This window comes from Nyctereutes procyonoides, unplaced genomic scaffold (assembly GCF_905146905.1).
Source record: "Nyctereutes procyonoides isolate TBG_1078 unplaced genomic scaffold, NYPRO_anot_genome, whole genome shotgun sequence".
Lineage (NCBI taxonomy): Eukaryota > Metazoa > Chordata > Mammalia > Carnivora > Canidae > Nyctereutes > Nyctereutes procyonoides.
In genome coordinates this window covers 27020-33019 of record NW_026575010.1, presented here as the reverse complement: position 1 = coordinate 33019, position 6000 = coordinate 27020, and the positions used below count along the sequence as shown (strand labels likewise).

General features: G+C 40.6%; 1 pseudogene; it reads left to right on the top strand.

Moving 5' to 3' along the window:
- The first annotated feature begins 1225 nt into the window (after nucleotides 1-1225).
- LOC129517235 (dematin-like) overlaps nucleotides 1226-6000 on the top strand; it is a 30605-nt pseudogene continuing 25830 nt past the window's right edge.

The following is a 6000-nucleotide window of genomic DNA, read 5'->3' as shown; positions in this document are numbered from 1 at the left end:
AGATATTATTTCTTGTTTTTGATAGCTGTTTTCCAAGCCTGAAATAACTGGCCTTGGGCCAGTCCTCTCTCTTCCTTCCACAGCTCCCCTCCTTGCTCCCACTGGGCAATCATATCTGACTGGAAGAACTGACAGCCTACGGAGACCAGATGAGTGATATTCTCCAGCATTACATCAATGGACAGCTTTCTCTGGGACCTATCCATCAGGGTCCACTCTTCCTGGGTTAAGTATACAGCTTCATCTTTGAAGGTCACAGAGTCTTGTTCTTTAGAGTCTATGAAGGCAGACAGGTCCTGCAGGAGAGCGTGGGACTCCTGAGATGGCTCTTCTGAAGGACAGCCCCAGAGTGATCCCTCTGGCAGCAAGCTCTCCATTCTTAACATTCTTTTTTTTTTTTTTTTTTTTAAGAAGAAACTATTCTTTTTTTTTTTTAATTTTTATTTATTTATGATAGGCACACAGTGAGAGAAAGAGAGAGGCAGAGACACAGGCAGAGGGAGAAGCAGGCTCCATGCACCAGGAGCCCGACGTGGGATTCGATCCAGGGTCTCCAGGATCGCGCCCTGGGCCAAAGGCAGGCGCTAAACCGCTGCGCCACCCAGGGATCCCCATTCTTAACATTCTTAACACGAATTCTCATGGTAGCAGTTCTCTGGATGTTAATCCTGTTTTTCTGCAGTTGCATTCTCAGGAATTCAGCCACCACCTCACCTCCTCTGGATCTCTCCACTCACGGACAGTCCAAGAAGTAAGGAGGAAAAGCTGCGATGGCAGGGAGGCTCCTTTACATTAACTAGAAGTTTACCATGTAATCATTCAATAAACATTTTTTGAGCAACTACTACCTGTTTAATGCTCAGCCTATATGAATACAACAGGGTGAAGAAGAGGCACAGGATTAAATAAACCAGCAAGTTCAGCATGGAGAGACCAAGGAGAGGTGTAAAACAGAACACAATGTGACTGTGCAGAAAGAATATCAATTCCATCTCAGCCAGTTAGGGAAATATGTCCAGTGGAATTAGTATCTATGCTGAAATCTAAATGATGAAATAAATTAGGCAAAAAGCAGAAGAAGAAAGTCTCTGGTAGAGGCAAAAGCTTATATTAATGTCCAGAAATGAAAGATTATATCATGTCTGGAGAAATTTTAAAAAAAATCCGGAATGACCAGAGCATAGAATTTAAGTCAAAGAAAGGAGGGAGGTATAGAGATAAAAAAATGAGGTTAAAGAAGCAAATAGGTGATTATGAGGCACCCACTAAGCCGGTAAATGTGTTTGAATTCTACCAAAAGAGCACAGAAGAGTAAAATGGCTATTTTAAGCAAAGAGCAACCTAAAATTTTCCTTTGGAAAGAAAACTCTGATTGCAATGTGCAAAACAAGAGAGGAGGGCAAGTCTACACTCATGGGAATGAGTTAATAGGCAAAAATGCTCTGTATTCAATTCTGAGTAAGAGTTCAAATAAGTATTAGGCAACTGGAACTCCCTGGCTAACCATTTATTACCCTGTGAATTATCTAGTTAAAACACAGTGTCTTAATTGTTATACTTAATAATTGCACTGTTTATAATTTAAGTTGTTGATTATCTAAGGTTTAACACTCAGAGAATTGACTAAATTGGGCAACTCCTCTCTTGGATGGAAGCAATCACCTTCAATGGAATGCTAACTACCTTGGAGAATTATGTTTAACTCCGACTTTCTTTGCCATAGGCAGAAGTAATTGATTTTAGGCTGGGTGAACTGGTTCTTAATACATATGCCCACAGGGAGAATGTCATTTTAATAAGATGCTTCTACAAGCCACATCCTACTTAAAATAGAAGGTTTTCCCTTTGCTTTTATAAGCAAAAACTGAAGGAGTCCTGTTTGCCCTTAAGTTCATAGTAAACAACTGTGAAGTGATGCAACCCTGAGTTGGCAGTCTACAAAGTCCCTCTTTGCCAATTCAGCTACCTATGTTTTGTTTTGTTTGTAGCTGAAGCTTTCCCAGGAAAATACATCTATGTTTAACATTCTTGAAAACCACTAATTAGTACAGCTAAATCTGCTTGTATTGGCTCTGCAGCAGTTGTTCTCCTGATGTCCTAATCTATTGTTTTGCTCTGCAACCACCATGACACAACTAAAATAAAAGTATTCAAATAATTAGAAATTGTGGAGGGGAGATAATAAAATAAACCACTGCACCTCAAGAGATCAAGACAAAAAAATGGAGAGCCTTCAAAAATAGAAAATAATCAGTTCATTGAAACATTCAAATGTTGATGTTGATTCAGATTTGACCCAATCCTGAGTAGTTCAAGACTACTGAGTTGTAGAGAAAATCGTTTACATGTTTCTTTCAATTCATTATTTATATATCATCTGTTAAAATGTTTAATTTTGGTAAATGTTTTCTAGCTCACATAATACATTAGCATCATTTATATTATATATGATATTAACTATGAATATATCCATGTCATATATGTAGGCCTAAATTATCTATATAACAAAGGTAATTATCATGCAATCATATTTGTTGCCCATTGTTCTTACATCTAATTTACCAAAATGCCACACATAGCCTACTTTTAGGCATTTACATAAAATTAAACATTTCTGTTTAAAAAAAACAGTTACTTTAAACTTTTCAAGTTATGTTTGGTATTATAGTCCTTCAACAATAACTTTCACAAACTTCATCACAAACCACTGGTGGTAACCTGGCTTATTTTATATAATGCACAGATGGACTTTTACAACTATTTTATTAGTTGTGTATTTATTCTAATGTCAGTTAGAAAAATTGCACACAAATTCCACGGACATCAATGTGTTGGGATACGAGGACTTGGCTGCCACCCTCAAGGACAAACTATCCTGGACATGGGATAGCCTGACCTCATCATGATCTACAAGCATCACTATCCCTAATTCCCTCCTGGAACATAGGGAATTACTACTCAGAAGTACTACTCAGTACTCAGAAGCCAAGATCTCGCTGTCACCCAAATCTGCATCTTCCCAACATCCCCAGAGGTGTGGGCAGAGAGCTGGACCTCTGGAACCATCTCCCATGCTTCACCTCAAGAATCACTGGGACCTCCCAGAACACCCTGACCCATTTCCACCATCATCCTACTCAGATTCTAACATGTACAAATAGCCATGCATCCACAAGCAGAGAGAATCCATGGAAGGCAGCTCTCAGAGCAAGCCTTTCATTGAGGATCTTATCATCAAGTCATCCAAGTTCCCCATAACCTAGTCCCTGACTTCGACCCACCCACCAAGATTGAAACTGATTATTGGTCATGCCCTCTGTCACGGGTCATTGCAGAGACAGAAAGACAGAAGCAGAAGGAGCACAGAAAAAGGCAGAAGAAGAGGATAAATCCAGAAAAGAGATGAAAACTCCCAGGAAGAGTCAGAAAAAGGAACTTGGTAAGGAGACTTTCTAACGTAGGAAAGATAATCTTCAAGAAAGAGATGGAAGAGTCATCGCCTACATGAGGAAAACTCAGTCCCTACTGCATCAGACACCCTTTGAAACCTCCCTGCATTCTAGGTCACCTAAGTGTTCTCTCCCTGACTGAGGCAAGACCACGCTGAGCTGGCTACAGTCCACAGATTTAAGCCCGTGGGGAGTGAGATTGGAAGGCCAGGCCTGTAGATCTGTCATTATGAAATGCTGGTAGCAACCAACTAAGGTAAACCGAGTTTCCTCCAGATGTGGATGAGATGAGGTTTGAGATGTGTCTGTCAAGTGAGGATTTATCAGAGGTATTTTCCACATCTCCTGAATATTAACAAACTGGCTCTGTTAAAGCAGAACAAACTCAAGATAAAGTATTATCTTTTCTGCTTGTCCCCACCATCACTCTCCATGACTGGTGCTCATCCTCACTGCTTCAGGGCTCTGGAGCTGGGATCACTGATCCCAAGTCTTCCTTTTCCTACAGTGAGCAGGGAGTGATCATCTCTCGGGGGAGCAGGGAGGTGGGACAGAGCTGGATTTGGCTCCATTCCTCAAGTGGAGAGGCAGCCAAGAACTTTGCAGCCCTGGGGTTGTGAGACATGGACTTTCTCCCCCATAATGAGGGGGTAGGGGTGCTCTTTCTCATCCCTGGCACTCAATGCACAAGGCAAACCCAGTCTGGGCACAAAGTTATGGTTTTGCCCACACCCACAGGAAGAGGAGCAATTAAGAAAAAATGAACATGGCTCCTAGTGGTCAGTCCTGTCAGGTTTGTTGACCATTAGGTGAGTAGAACCCTTGTCCCTGATTGGTGAGTGTGAGAAGCAGCCAAGCAGGCAAAGAAACTCCAAGACCCTGTGTGCCAAGCTCTTATCCTCATCTCCACTTTTATAGCTTGCCCTACACCTGGGCTTCTACTCTTCTGACTCCAGCAGAAGGAGGCTCCAGCTCAAGGAGATCTCTAGCAGGGAGGCTGCCCTGATCTCTAGTTTACCCTCCTTTACTTGCCACCCTCAAGAATGGAAGTCTCTTGCTCCAGTACTGACTTCCTCAGAAGCCTTGGTTTAAGTTGGAGATGTCGTCTATACAAAACCCCAGACTACCGTCAGACTCAAGGCCAAGTCAACTTGAACTCTACATTCTAGAACCAACTCAGGTCCTGGGCAGAACCCAAGCCTTCACACTTCTTTGGAGGAGATTAAGAGAAACAGTTACAAGGACATTTCTCAGCATCTTGGCTACCAAGCCCCACTCATATACATGCGTCCTCCAACATACTCTTTAAAGAATGGCAATTTATTGGAGCACTCCCCCCTTGTTTTCCTCACCTATCTCTCTGCCCAACCTAAATCACACTGTCATTGTTTCATTCTCTACAAATATATATGTGAATATAATTTGACATTTCATATATATATACATTTCATATATATACATTTCATATATATACACATTTTATTTATTTATTTATTTATTTATTTACAAATACAGGAATATCTGGGTCTCAGTTTTGTTCTTGCCCAGACACTGGCATCCCTTTCTACTATGTGTATGATAATGCTGGGAAGGGCAGGCTGTGCTTGGAATTAAAGGTTGCAGTGAATCCCACCCCATCCCCAAATTTTACACACACACACACACACACACACACACACACACACACACACCATATGAATCCTCTATTATTGCCAATATTTAAGTAAAACAAAGTAGTAAAAAAGGTTGTATTTCAAATGTGTGTTTGTAGGCAGAGAGAGAACTCAATTACAAATGATACATAAGGAAAAATTTTGAAGATAGCTTTTTTCCTGCCTTCAGACTTGAACTAAAATATCGACTCTTCCTAGACCTTGACTCTGCAGGCCTTTGGACTCGAACTATACCATCAGCTCTCCCGGGTCTCTACTTTCTGCGTTACCCTACAGATCTTGGGACTTGCCAGCTTCTGCCATTGTATGAGCCCATTCCTCACTTCCTTATAATAAATCTCCTGATACATGGATAAATAGTGAGAGATATAGATAGATACTGATGAAAATATACAAACTAAAATGTTGGAAACATTTATTGTACTGATGCCATTACACACACACACACACACACACACACACACACAGACACACACCCTCCACTTCTCTGCAGTACCCTGAGTAATATACTGTTACATAAAAAGACTGAAGATAACCTCTCCATCCTAACATGAGGACCAGGAGATGAGTTCATGTTTCACATGTTATCCAGTAATGGAAACAACATGAACAAAAGTTATCTCCCAGAAAGACATGATGACTTTGATAACACCTGCATATTTTTATAAAATGCTTTCCTGAAAAAATGATTATTATTTTGGGGCAGCCAAAAGTTAAGTCAGTCTCCTTAATATTATAATTGTATTTAAAATGTTCTCCTCACCAAGGACTTACTTTCACGTGCTTCTAATCGTGAAAGTGCACTTTACTAGAGCTATAGAGTATAGTGTTAAAGAGATGCCACATTTACCATTGAGCAGTAACATCAAATCAATGGC